The sequence below is a fragment of the Astyanax mexicanus genome, chromosome 4 (genome assembly GCF_023375975.1).
Source record: "Astyanax mexicanus isolate ESR-SI-001 chromosome 4, AstMex3_surface, whole genome shotgun sequence".
In the NCBI taxonomy this organism is placed as follows: domain Eukaryota; kingdom Metazoa; phylum Chordata; class Actinopteri; order Characiformes; family Acestrorhamphidae; genus Astyanax; species Astyanax mexicanus.
Genome location: NC_064411.1, coordinates 212,593 through 227,149, shown reverse-complemented (window position 1 = coordinate 227,149; position 14,557 = coordinate 212,593). Strand labels below are relative to the sequence as shown.

Below are 14,557 nucleotides of genomic sequence, written 5' to 3'. Positions count from 1 at the left end.
CTACGCCACTTTGGGAATTGCACCCAAAGAAATTTAACACTTCAGGTTCGTGGGTACCAGAAAGTACAAAGACAAGGATTTCAATTAACCAAAAAGATTTTATTAATCAAAATAGGCTTATAAAAAATAAAATAAAACAATAGATAGATAGATAGATAGATAGATAGATAGATAGATAGATAGAGAGATAGACAGATAGATAGACAGATAGATAGACAGATAGATAGACAGATACACACGGCTGCAAAACAGAGAAAATTTTAATATTAATATCACCAGAACCACTCAATGCTCAAAAACACATTAAAATCAACAACAGGTCATTTGAGTTAAGAAATTACAAAGAAGCTCATTTTAATTGTTGTAGGGCTGAAGCTCACCAGGTGGGGGCCAAAATTTAACTAAAAAAAATATCAAAATCACAACAAAAGTCACCCGTGCCAGAAAATAAATCAAATCCCAACCAGTAAAGCAAAGTGAAAATAATACTTAAATCTCCCCTCCTGGATCCCTCATGCACCTACTCCACAACTACCAAATAAAATCAGAAATATAAAAAGGACCACAATACAATGGCTCAAAATACAGTTTAGATTGGATTAACTATTGCACACAGCAAACAATTTACAGATGAAGCATCAGTGCACAAAAATAACAATGCATACACCACAGGTGTAATATAGTTGCACTGATAGTAGACGGAGTTTTATAAACAAATAGTAAGTAAGTAAGAGTAGAGCTTTTCAGCTATAAAACAGTGTGCATGAGCACAAGCTGCAGTCCGATAATTCAGCACAGAATGATATAGGTTCCCACCACAGTTATCAACACACTTAAGAGAATAAAAGTGTCTTAGAGCTTCATTAAACTTCTCTGGAGGCAAAACGGCAGCTTATTTCACCGTTACAGGATGCTATCTTCATGCAACAGCCAGTAATCACACCAGATCGGCTGGACCCGCTAAATTAAAAACACAGAAGGCATAAATATAAAGTTTAAACCCATTTTACTACCCCCTGACTAGATAAGCGGTTCGTATACTTACAGAGCTGATGAAAATGCCGTCAGGCAGCGTTACAATTGGTCAGACGCCAACAATTCCCACTGAGGAGTTAAACTGAAACCAAAACAAACAGTAACTCACGGGTACAGCGCTATACTACCAAATTACGCTGCATATACGGAGCATTTACCTGAGAACTGGGATAAGCCAGACTCGAGTGCAGTTTCAGAGGATGAGACAGCAACAAAACGCTCTAAATAAAACAAATAAATTAACTAAACGCCGACTTACACGTGCGTTTCTCCCTCACACACAAAGCCAAACATACCTCTGAGCCACGCGGTGAAGCGGAAGGGGGAGGGGGGAACCCAAGGCAGACGCTGCAGCATGCAAAAAGAAGCCCTTTTATAGGAGCACCAAATAACTAACTCAAATCAACCACCCGGTAATCATAATTCTAAAATATTTAAATTAATACTACCAAACATTAACAAAAAAAGGTACCCCCAAATTATTATTATTATTATTATTATTATTATTATTATTATTATTATTATTATTATTATTAGAAATAATTAGTCCTGCCACAGGTGCTTTGTGGTGTCTGTTCCTGTCTCTCCTCTTGTGCCCCCCCTCCTCTTTTTTCTTCCTGTCTGTCTGTCTGTCTGTCTGTCTGTCTGTCTGTGTGTCTTTCTGCCAGAGGGTCTTCAGACTTTAATTTAATATCACAGTTGAAGGTGTAGGACTTGAGCTGAGCTCGACTCGTGGTTCTCTAAGGACAGACTAACTGGATCAGAGTAATGTATAATGTTCTCAGACGATGAAGAAGAACGAGGGACAGGATCTCAGCCTCAGTCTGCAGCACTGAAATACCGAGAAACAACCGACTGTCTGGCCTAAACTTGGAAGCATAATACAACACTTAATACAATACTTAATACAATACTTAATACAATATGTTCTCCTGTTTTTCTTCCAATTTATTTAGACCAACTGTCCCACCCATCTAACACATGCCTTCTCTGATACATGTGAAGTCAGACTCCGCCTCTTTTTGATCTACTGCTGATGCAGCATTGCCGAGTAGCATCACAGCGCTAACGCTCAGAGGAAAGTGCAGCGACTCTGGTGGTTCTGATACATCAGCTCACAGACGCAGCCTTGTGCTGATCTACATCACCCTCTGGAGTGATGAGGAGAGAAATCCACGCCATCTACTGTACTGTACCCACCCAGAGAGAGAGCAAGACCAATTGTGCTTTCTCAGGGCTCTGGCAGCTGATGGCAAGCTGCATGACTGGGATTCAAACCAGCGATCTCCTGATTATAGTGGCAGCACTTAGTCCGCTAAACCACTCAGTGCCCCCACACCATACATTTTAATGGCAACAACTATATTATGACAACATAATAAATATAGGTTCTGCCATTGTATGGACTAAACCAGGAACATGCTAGCTAGCTAGCTATCCAGCATTAACACAATGCTGAATGTAAATGATTCAAAATAGAACCTAACCCTACAACTAACCCTAGACTTAACCTAAAATCTTAAGATTGGTTTAGGGTAAGAGTTGGATGTGGGGTTACATTCAATAGAAAATCACTCACTTTCACCTTTCAGTTCAATTGTTCAATTGTTAAATGTGAGCATCAATGAGGCCAATGAGGACCATTCATGTAGTTTTTACTGCAAGTTTTACTATAAATAATTCTCTACTGGTGGAATGGGTGCTAATGTAATGGATAGGGATAGTGATAGGGATAGGTAGTTCTGCCAATTTGCCCAACTCTTTTTTTTTCAAAACTCAAGAGTAATCAAATGTATTATTTATTCTTTTCTAGAGCAATATTGTAAGGATTTGATTGCATTCTACAGCTAGAGCATAAGTGAGGTCAGGATGTTGGATGATCACCACCACCACCTCATCCCCAACTCTCCAACTCATCTGTAGTTCTGCTGATTTGTGTTGCCTTGTTACAAACTCATCCCTGATCCCAACACAGTTCTCTCTGTAGCTGATAACCATGAAGATATTGGCACCATGTCCAATGCCAGACCTGGGCTACCGGGGTATAAATACCAGGGATCTGGGGGTTTATACCCCAGTAACCCATGTGTGGCATTGATCATGGTGCCAATATCTTCATGGTTATCTGCTACAGAAAGACCCTATTCTTTTGGTGATACTTTTCAGGGACGAACTGCATGAATGCATGCATTAGACGAAGTGTCCCCCAACATTTGGACAGTTGTCCACAACTTTGTTCCAGAATTTGCTGTAATAAATTGGGGAAGACAAGTCTCTCTGAAAAAGAGCTTCAAGCCAAATGCCATAAAGTTTCTGCATTGTCAATATACTGTACCTGCACTGCCGTCCAGCACAACAGCAGCATCTCTATTCATAATAAAGCTGGGAAAGCTGGGGTCAGACCTGCTATAACTCACAAACCCAGCAGTGGCAGTTTAGCAGAGCTGAGTATTGAACCCACAACCCTGTGATCAATAGCCCAGCACTCTGACCACTGAGCCTCCAGCAAACAGTCTTATATTTTGCTGTTGTGTTCATTACAGCAGCCAAGCAGCTTCTTAAACATATCTGCAGAACTTTTCACAACCTGGTCATAACTTTAGAACTGCTCATTTGTGTCTACAAAACTTTATATATTGTATTTTTCGCACTATATATAAGCAAACTTAAAAATCTGACAGTGTGCCTGATAATCCGGTGAATTTAAGCAGTCAGGTATTAAGAAGAAGTAAAGATACTCTGCTGAAGTACAGAGTCATAAATCTGTGTTTTCAGTAAAGTTTCTCCAGCACTAAGGCTTGGTGCAGCAGCATTAGCATTAGCCGCTAACCGCACTGTTATTCTGCGTTAATATTATTAGTGTGACGTGCAACGTGCAGCGTGCAAACACATTATAACCTGATGTATGCAAATAAATTACTTAGCAACCACCTTGCAACTTCTAATTAACCACATAGCAACTGCTTAGCAACACTGTAGCAACCTTTTAGCCACACCATAGCAACACCTAAGCAACCACTTAAAAACACTTTAGCAACCATCCACATATTAACCACATAGCAACTACTTAACAACACCATAGCAACCACCATGGATACCATAGCAACGCCTTAGCAACCACCTAGAAATACCTTAGCAATAACCTAGCAACTGCTTAGCAACACCATAGCAACCACCCCGGATACCATAGCAACGCCTTAGCAACCACCTAGCAATACCTTAGCCATGCCTTAGCAACGACCTAGCAACACCTTAGCAACCACCTAGCAACTGCTTAGCAACACCATAGCAACTACCACTGATACCATAGCAACACCTGAGCAACCACCTAGCAACTGCTTAACAACACCAAAGCACCCACCACAGAAACACCTTAGCAACCACCTAGCAACACCTTAGCAACCACCCAGCAACACCTTAGCAACCACCTAGCAACTGCTTAACAACACCGTAGTAACCACCACGGATACCATAGCAACACCTTAGGAACCACCTAGCAACTGCTTAACAATGCCATAGGAACCACAACAGATACCATAGCAATGCCTTCTCAACCACCTAGCAACTGCTTAACAACACCTTAGCAACCACCACAAGTACCATAGCAATGCCTAAGCAACCACCTAGCAACACCTTAGCAACCATCTAGCAACTGCTTCACAACACCATAGTAACCACCACAGATACCATAGCAACATCTTAGCAACCACCTAGAAACTGCTTAACAACACCATATTAACCACCACAGATACCATAGCAACACCTTAGGAACTACCTAGCAACTGCTTAACAACACCATAGGAACCACAACAGATACCATAGCAATGCCTTCGCAACCACCTAGCAACTGCTTAACAACACCTTAGTAACCACCACAGATACCATAGCAATGCCTTAGCAACCACCTAGCAACATCTTAGCAACCATCTAGCAACTGCTTCACAACACCATAGTAACCACCACAGATACGATAGCAATGCCTTAGCAACCACCTAGCAACACTTTAGCAACATCTAGCAACTGCTTAACAACACCATAGTAACCACCACAGATACCATAGCAGCACCTTAGCAACCACCTAGCAACTGCTTAGCAACACCATAGTAACCACCACAGATACCATAGCAACACCTTAGGAACCACCTAGCAACTTCTTAACAACACTTTAGCAACCACCACAGGCGCCATAACAAGTGCCTAGCAATGTCATAGCAACAACCATAGCAACTGGTGGAAGCTATTTTAGCTGTGCAACCATCCTGCATCTCCTGTGTTTCCAAATGCACTTTTCCAGTTGTTAGTGTTGTCTTACTCACTAATGCACTCTCAAGAAGGGTATCCGGTGAGTGTTCTCACTGTACTGGGCTGAGGCACGAGTGGCGATATTTGGTTAATAGTATTAAAAGTCTTTATTCTGCTTCCTCCATAAAACACGTTAGTTTTACACATTCTACATAAATTCGATTTTGGGTCAGATACCAAAACAAAACCAGACCAGTAGCATTCAGCACATAAAGCATATACATATATATATTTCAACCCTAGTTTTATTGAGGTTCTGCAGCCATGAATACGGTTTGTATTGTTGTTTGTTAGCTCACTAAGGGAGTGCAATGTCCCATGACCTCATGCAGTGCTTCAGCAACTCTCAAAATATCAATCAGATTACCTGACCAGCTCTCACAATCAGCTATATTCTCATTTCCTGAAAACAATAAAGATAATTGACTCATTAAACAGTTATGTTGAGATCCTTATTGATACAGAACAGGTTCTATTATAATGTTATTGAATTTAAGTGGTTCTTCTTCCAAGCGAATCCAAAGTCTGTTTTTGAAACATGAATGATCAGGAAGGAGGTGTTTAAACTGAAACATCAGCTCTTTACTGAAAAAGAGATCCGAAGGCCTTTTTCTTTAGATGTCCTCAGTTCTGCCCAAATACGTGCCTGCAGGCTGAAGGTGCTTATTTTTCAGCCCAGGGTCAAATGTGCACATCGGCTCAGGAGAAATGAACACGTTGCCTGCACTTTCAAACATTTACCTCACATCAAGGCCAATATTACTCACACGGGCTGGAGGATAAAATCACACAGCTCTTATTTCTGTATTAAAACCTTAAACCTGAGAAACTGTGAGGCCTGCTCTGGGAAATATTTCAGAGCCACGTCCATGGCTTACAGTGCAGGTCCTGGAGAAGTCGTGCACTTTTCTTTTAAGTGTATTCTCTGAGTCAACAGCTCGCCAGCTAATTACCCAGCCCTACCTGAGTGTGCAATGGGTCTACAGCAGGGAACACACTAATATTTGCACTGCAGGCGCATTAGGACTGGGGAAGACTGACCTAGATAACACTCATTACACAGACTAGCAATCTAGCAATCAGGCCTATTCTGTAGGTAGGATTTAGCAATCATACCTGGAGTAGAAGATACCAATTATGTCTAAAAATGACCTGAAAGAAGAATATTAGATGAAACAAATGATTTATAAACAAGTTCTCAGTAGATCAGATTTTTTTCCCTATAAACTTTTACCCAACTAATAGTTAATCTAAAGCAACTGATAAAAAAACACTGTCTGGTTGTAAGAAGCTGTAAACCTCTCCTCCTCCTCAGACAGACAGACAGACAGACAGACAGACAGACAGACAGACAGACAGACAGACAGACAGACAGACAGACAGACAGACAGACAGACAGACAGACAGACAGACAGACAGACAGACAGACAGATAGATAGATAGATAGATAGATAGATAGATACTTTATTGATCCTGAAGGAAATGTAGCAAGTACAGCGTTATACAGGGGTTTCAGTTCTTATAGTGAAGTTTCTCCAGCACCAAGGCTGCAGTGTCCACAGTGCTAGCTATTTAGCTATTTAGTTGTTTAGAGGCAGCTAGCATTGCTGCTAACCATGCTAAAATATTGGAATTACTGTAAATAAACAGAAGCACTTTACTCAACAAAATAAACAGTTTTCAGGAGAGAAATCTGTGTAGATCAACATCCAGCCCCACCCCCCACCCTGTTGACAACTTTTGTTCCTTACTATTGTCAATTAAAATGCACCTTATGTATGAAAATAGACCAGAAAACAGACGTTCATTGATAGTGCGCCTTATAATCCGTGAAATACGGTAAGCGAATGTCACTGTTATTAGTCAGTCAGTCAGTCAGTTAGTTAGTTAGTTAGTTAGTTAATTAATTAGTTAGTTAGTTAATTAGTTAGTTAATTAATTAGTTAGTTAGTTAGTTAGTTAGAGATAGTGGGTGCAAATGTAATGGATGGAAGTAATTTTACTGATTGAAAGATCGCTGGTTCGAATCCTAGTCATGCAGCTCACCATCAGCTGCCAGAGCCCTGAGTAGGGTATGTGGGTAGATGGCGCTCTCTCTCCACATCACTCTTAGGGTGATGTGGATCAGCACAAGGCTGCATCTGTGAGCTGATGTATCAGAACCGAGTCGCTGCGCTTTCCTCCGAGCGTTAGCGCTGTGATGCTACTCAGCAATGCTGCATCATCAACAGCTCAAAATTAGAGTCAAATAGAGTCTGAGTTTACATGTGTCAGATATGTGGCTTAGCTAAATTTGGAGAAAATGGAAAAGAAGCCTCAACTGGACTGTGAAGTGGTCATTTTCAGTTCTAGCCCATTGGACTCTAAGTTGGACATGTTCCTTTTGTAATGCTTTTCCGCTCACAACGCTCGACACAGTGCTTACTGTAGCTTTTCTGTTGGCTACAACCAGTCTGGCCATAGATTTTAGTTAAATCAATCTCAGGAATGCAGTCAGATGCCGTTTCAGAATTGGACCAACAACAAGATTAGATCTGACCTCATTAGTTTCATTGGATAAAAGCCTCTGTATTTGTATTTTGAGAATGAGAAATGACTGAAATATCAAAAAAGATGCAGAGCTTTCAGACCTCAAATAGTGCAAAGAAAACAAGTTCATATTCATAAAGTTTTAAGAGTTCAGAAATAATCAATATTTGGTGGAATAATCCTGGTTTTTAATCACAGTTTTTTTTTCATGCATCTTGGCATCATGTTCTCCTCCACCAGTCTTACACACTGCTTTTGGATAACTTTATGCTGCTTTACTCCTGGTGTAAAAATTCAAGCAGTTCAGTTTGGTGGTTTGATGGTTTGTGATCATCCATCTTCCTCTTGATTATATTCCAGAGGATTTTAATTTGGTAAAATCAAAGAAACTCTCTTAGGAGAGCTCAGTGGTTTGTAGAGTTTCCTCTTAGAAAAGCGGGAGAGATATCTGCTGTTAGCTTTTCTATCAGCTTGCCTTTAGCTTTAGCTTTACAATATCAGTCTGTCTGCACACTGCACTGATATTAGCTGAGATAAACTGTAGCTGAAACGAATCTGAACTGAAAACTGGCTTTACACATCAAGAACGCTGGAATGAAAGCACACTAAGCAGTTTTGCATGATGCTAACTGACATATGCCGTGTTTCATTCATTAGCCGGAGCATTAGCATTTTTGGATGTACTCTTTTAATGACTATATATATATTAGCCGAGCATTATTCATGCTATTATTACTGCTGTTGAAGTGCTAAATGAGGCATAATTGGAATTAGATGAATTGCTGTTGGCTATGAGCTAACAGAACCGTTCCGAAATTAGCCTTTAATAATTCAGAACAGCAATTCTCCTTCAGAGGGAGCAGTGTGGGGACACGGAGCACCCACTCGCTCACTCATTAAATTCTATTTAATTACATTTTATTTGTGTAGCTCGTTTTTTTCGCGACAGGAATTGTCACAAAGCGGTTTGTCAGACATACATTAGGGCCCTGTTTTTTTTTCTACCCCTAATGAGGAAGCTGAGGGCCGGAGTGTCAGGAATAACTCCCTCAGAGCACGAGGAAGAGACAAAAAGAGGAGTGCAGACTCCTCCAGAAGATCTCCCGTCTCTGGGGAGGTGTTTGGAGAGGCTGCTCAGACCTCGCTGATTAAAGTCGCTGCATAATTCAGTGGTTAAGATGTAAACAGAGAGTTTTGGTGTGAAACGGTTCATCGTAGAGAAACTTACTGACCCTGATTTATGTACAGTGTTTTGCTCTCAGGCTCACCTGATGTTTGATTTACTATCCAATCAGCCAGGTAACCTCAGTAAGTGCTCAGTAAGTGCACATTTTTTAAAAAATCCTGTGAATTACTGTAATATACTGTAATTTTTTGGTGTTCTAGAATGTCTGGAAAATGCTAAAAAGCTAGTTTACACTGTTTATTCAGAAAAAGTTAGCTTAGCAGTTCATGGAAATCACTGTGTATAATGGCTGCAGCAGTCCAATTTCCAAACACTGGAGAGAGCTGTCTGCCCCGCCCCTTCCTGAGGTGCCAAGCTCATGTGGGTTGCCAGATTAGCACACAGTGGCAGGTGATGAGGAGTTATACTCTTTGAGGCAATTACGGTTTAGACTTTTGGAATTAATTAAAGAGGATGAACAAAAATATCCTATGAATCGTTTAGGAATTACAAGCATTTATCTATAAAGCCTCCTCATTTCACGGGATCAAAATTGAATTTGATTTAATTGGACAAATAATCTCAAAAGATGATTTTAGGTCTCCAATTCCTCTGAAATACATCTGAAAGATAGCGGTATAGAGATATACTTTTTTTGACCCTTGAAATGAAGAGGCTTATTTATTTAATTCAACCTGAAAGTCTACACTACACAATAAAATCTCATGTGTTTCATCTGAAATCCAGGGTTTAAAGTATGAAGATTGTCTCACTGTCCAAATATTTACGGGCCTAACTGTAGCTCTTGGTTAGCTTGGTTAGTAAACCTCCCTGCAGCTCAGTGATTACCTGTTCTGAAAAAATTGCCAACTCACCTGTTTCCATGGCTGTAACACACGATCGCAGGATAATGTGTTCTGTACCTGGCAACCTGTGGTGTGGAAATAGTACTGAGACTAAAAACCATGCAGATTATTGTGATTTACCGTAATAACAGTTCAAATAATAACATAATAAGAGAAGATCTGCTGTCAAGAGTGGGCAGTGCTTAAACTTAACATATGATGATACAGCAATAAGGGAAATGGTAACTTGCTCTTATAGCCTACAATAATGTTTATATATATGATTGAAACTGAATTGTCCTGTACACATTAGTTTGTTTCATTGCTGGTATGACCAGGAGAGTACAGTGCATCTCAAAGATGCACCATAATCTAATTACTCAAACCACGTTCATAATGCATTATAAATACATCATTCCTAGAAAGTGTTTCCAGTATTTACTCACTCAATCACTCAAACAACCGACTGTAGCTCTATTTTTACTAGAGTTTACACCTAAACCATTTACAGGAGAGTCAGTACTGATATACACCTTCCACACCTCAGTTTACGCACATTTCTCATTGTAACTTTCTCTAGTGATACTTCCAGTCTACTGTTGTTCACACTTTGCATATTTATTATTTATACATGTTCTGTATTCTAATTGCACCACTGCTACTCTCTCGCTGCCATGGTAACAGAAACTGCTGCATTTCTGTCTAATATACTTTGTACAAATTCAAATCAGAAAATTTAAGACAGCGTGGATAATGCAAATGAACATGCAGTGTTTTGTTTTTTTTTACATTTACTTTGTTTTTATTTGATTGCAGACGGTATAAACCTGAGATATTTCTTGTTTTATCTGATCAACTTCATTTAATTTGTTAATAAACATCCGTTCATGCATTTTAGACTTGCTGCACTTTCTAAGACACTTGAGACGGGTCAATTTAGTGGGGAAAATAAGGTCAAAATAAATAATAATAAATAAATAATGCTGTGATTTCACACAGGTTATGTCAAAAGGTGATTGTAATCCTGATTTGCTGCAGAAGCTCTTTTGCTATATTGTAGTCAGATGAAACGATGGGCCATATTGTACACCCTGTGCAAGACGTGTCACAATGCTCTTTGCTATGTTACACCCCATCAACTGTCTATATTCATGCCTATGCGTTTAGGAATAAATCTACACCGATAAAGGTGTGGTGCTCTGGAAGTTAGGTATGTTTAGGTACATTTCTGGCGTGTTTTTATCTTGGCAGCTGGGAAATACAGGTGCACCACTGAGTGAGTAAAACCCTGACCCTAACAGTCAACAGTCAGCCGCCCAATCCCATACCTATTTTAGCCATGCAGGAGCATATATACTCTAGATTAGGGCTGCATGATATATCATTTAAGCATCATTATCGTGATGTGCGCATGTGCAATAGTCACATCACAGGATGTCCAGTGTCGCTTAAGGCAATTAAATCACAAAACACGTCATGTTGCAATGCTTTGATTGTCGACACAAGAAGTAGATACACAGCGCTGTCTCTGTGTCTGTGTGAGTGACAGGCTGCTGCTGCCTGAGAAGCGCAAGGGGGAGGGGAAGAAACAAACATGAGCTAATCACATGGCCTCCTTCCACATGGTTGGGCACGTGCTTGTAAACGTGAGCACGTGTTGAAATCAATGCTGCTGAAGATCTTGGTGAAAAAAGAATTAATGCAGCACTGGATTAAAATAAATCTTGTGACGTTGCAGAAGCTTATAGAAACAATGCCACAAACAAAGGCTGTCCTTTTTTTTTGTCCAGGCAGTGTAGTTGGGGTTTTAGCATGTGGCGAGTTAGAAGACTGTAAAGCAGTAAAGACACTGCAGCTACTTTTATAAGGTTGAATTAAGTTGTAGTAGCTCTTGTGTTCAGCTATTCCTTTTTGTCCTAAAGAGTACAGAGTACACTCACCAACAGTATCAGCGGGGGTCCCGCCCTCTCAGCATGTTAGTAGGTCGATAACGAGCATGAGGCGGGGCTTGGTGAGGAGCCAGCAGGGGAGAACAGAACAGAGTCAGCCAATTTTCCAACCACAAAGTGTTGGTGCTCATGCCTGAGCTGGTGCAGCTTCCTGCGAACTAGCGGAGGTTTTAAGAACGGACCTGTGTTTCCATTGGATTGAGAAAGTAATAGTTAGTAATAGGAGATATTTATGTTAATATACCTGTTAAAAGTTAATACACCGGTCAGACGATGTGCTGGTTGTGTTATTATAGTGTGAATTTAATAGAATCCTCAAAATAATTGAGAAAGCAACTGCATGGAGAATTTTGGCTAAAATCGAAAAAAAATTATGCTGTAAATTAATTTTAGCAATAAACATACTCAATTATACAGTTAAAAATAACCTAAAAAATCAACTCACCAAATTTCAAATGGATATCCATCCATCCTAGCCATATTTGACAGGCACACTTAAATAAGGTACTAAATAAGGTGAAGTTTACTTAACATTTCTCAAAACCACAAAAAGTACTGCTATTTTCTTGTCTCGTTCATTAATTCATTTATTTACATAATTGGCGTGTCCGTTTTAGTCCTCACTCACCAACAGTGTGTAGTCTTGCCCTCCACGCCTATCTTAACTTTGGTGTTCAGTTATATAAAGTTATATAAAGGATAAAGGTCGACTGCAAAAGGATTATGTGTTAAAAATGTTAATTAATAAATAACTATATAAATAAATTCACATTTTAGTCAATGAACATTTATGGCATTTGGCTAATGCTCTTATCCAGGGAGGTTTACCAATGAAAGCTGTAATACAGGTAAACAAACATAGCGCTAAGAACCTTCTCAAGGACTTTTAATGGCATGGTGTGCATTTCTGGATAGGGAATCAAACCCTATAATAACCACAGGAGGGCGATGTTGCTGCTCGATATTAATAACATGAACTTTTTGTAATTCAGCTTTTTTTTTAAGCTTAACTGCTGATAAGAGCAGTTTAATCTGATATATTAGCCAGATAACGCTAATTACCACAGCTACGAGCAAGCGCTGTCACTGCTGCTGCTCCATGCTGTTTACACGCTGAGTGCGGTCTGTGCTGCGTTCACTGCTTGCAGCGGCAAATTTTCTAAATCTTCTCACTATATTTACTTTTTTTACTCCTGTGCAAGAGAGCTCTGACCAATCAGAGAAGACCATGTGCCCGCATGGTTTATTGGTGTGTATTTTGGTGAGTTTAAGTTTATGCCTGTGTGAAACCAAACCAAACAGAGGGAGAAACTCTCCAAATAAACAAACTCATCACCTGATCCGAATCAAAGAAACCATATTGACTACAGGTGTGAAAACAGTACAGTTAAAATACTGCAAAATGCACACTTTCCATTCTCAAGTTTTTCAGCAGATATCATTTACTATCAGTTTTAAACAGCTGCAGTACATCTCTGATCCTTCCAGAGGAAGTGTATGGTCCATGTTGTTTTTCCTGCAGCTCATCTGGCAACACACAGGGGTGGAGCTCAAACAGGCCCAAGGACAGGTTTCAAACCACTGGTCTAGTGAATGTGTCAGATATATATATATATATATATAGCTGTGTTTCTCAAAGCGCTCCTCGGGGACCTTCAGGCAGGCCAGATGTTTTGCTCCAAAGCCCAGCTCACAACACTCAGAGCTACGGCTGGAATCTGGACCATCTGGTGGACCCTGAGGACCCGTTTGAGGACGGCCGATACAGGAAGGCAGAAATGAGAACATGGAGATTAAGATGTTGAGTTTAAACCAATGACTGTAGAAAAGGGAGGACATTGGCTGCTTGCAGTATGATGTTATGGCTCCGCCCATCACAATTGATTTGATAGACAAGACGGCCTTGCCCATTTTCCATCTCATTGTCTCTAAATTGTCTTTCCATCTTCAGTGTCTAATTCCAGTTAGATTTTCCTGTGCTAGTATTGATACATATTACCCTCGGAAATCATTTTTAAACTTTATTGTGCTACTGTATATATTATGAAGACAGAGCTACACTTACAATGCAGATATTAATCATGTGGTGACAGCTTTGACCAATCAGAGGAGACAATGGGCTCGCATGTTTTTTTTTTGTGCGCATTTTGGTGCGTTTAGGTTTATGCCCGTGTGAAACCAAACCAAACCAAACTAACACCCCATCAGCGATCCTCCACAACTAAATTAAAACAAAACACCCACAAACCACTCCCCCAAGAGCTTTTAAGCCCCCTATACTTCACACCCCTACAATAGTCAATAGGATGTGTATGATAGAAAGACAGAATCCACAGTCTGAGAGATCCTAGCTCTCCCAGAAGCTGGCGGTCGGACGCAACTGTCTTTAATAGAATAACGTACGGTTGGTTTTATGTTCAATTTGATCATATTTAACATTTTTAGTGTATTGAGTTTTACACAAACCAGACTCACAGTGCCTGACTAAAAAAAAAAGTAATAAAAAAGTAATATATTGGATTACGATAGAATTGCTTTGGGAAATTGCGTGAAATTGGTCTGATTTTCTGTCCTGAATTGAAAAACAAGCATTAGTTTCATTGGGTTTAAACTAAGCGGAACTGATAAAAGCAGTTACGTCTCAATTTCGGGGCCTCGGAGTCGCTGCGGGGTGGCGGAGATCGAGAAGAAACTTCAGACTGATCAAACTGAACTTGTGGCGTGGGGGGGGG

At 40.1% G+C, this 14,557-nt stretch overlaps 1 protein-coding gene and 1 long non-coding RNA gene across 7 annotated transcripts in view; one reads left to right on the top strand and one right to left on the bottom strand.

Moving 5' to 3' along the window:
- Window positions 1-14,557, top strand: part of cadm3 (cell adhesion molecule 3) — a 201,313-nt gene that overhangs the window by 170,015 nt on the left and 16,741 nt on the right. The gene's annotated exons all lie outside the window — the stretch shown is intronic.
- On the bottom strand, window positions 243-1,559 carry LOC111193200 (uncharacterized). The gene is made up of 2 exons (XR_007438542.1): window positions 1,194-1,559; window positions 243-1,117 (listed from the first exon to the last, which is right to left on the bottom strand). It is a non-coding gene; the product is annotated as an uncharacterized LOC111193200 (long non-coding RNA).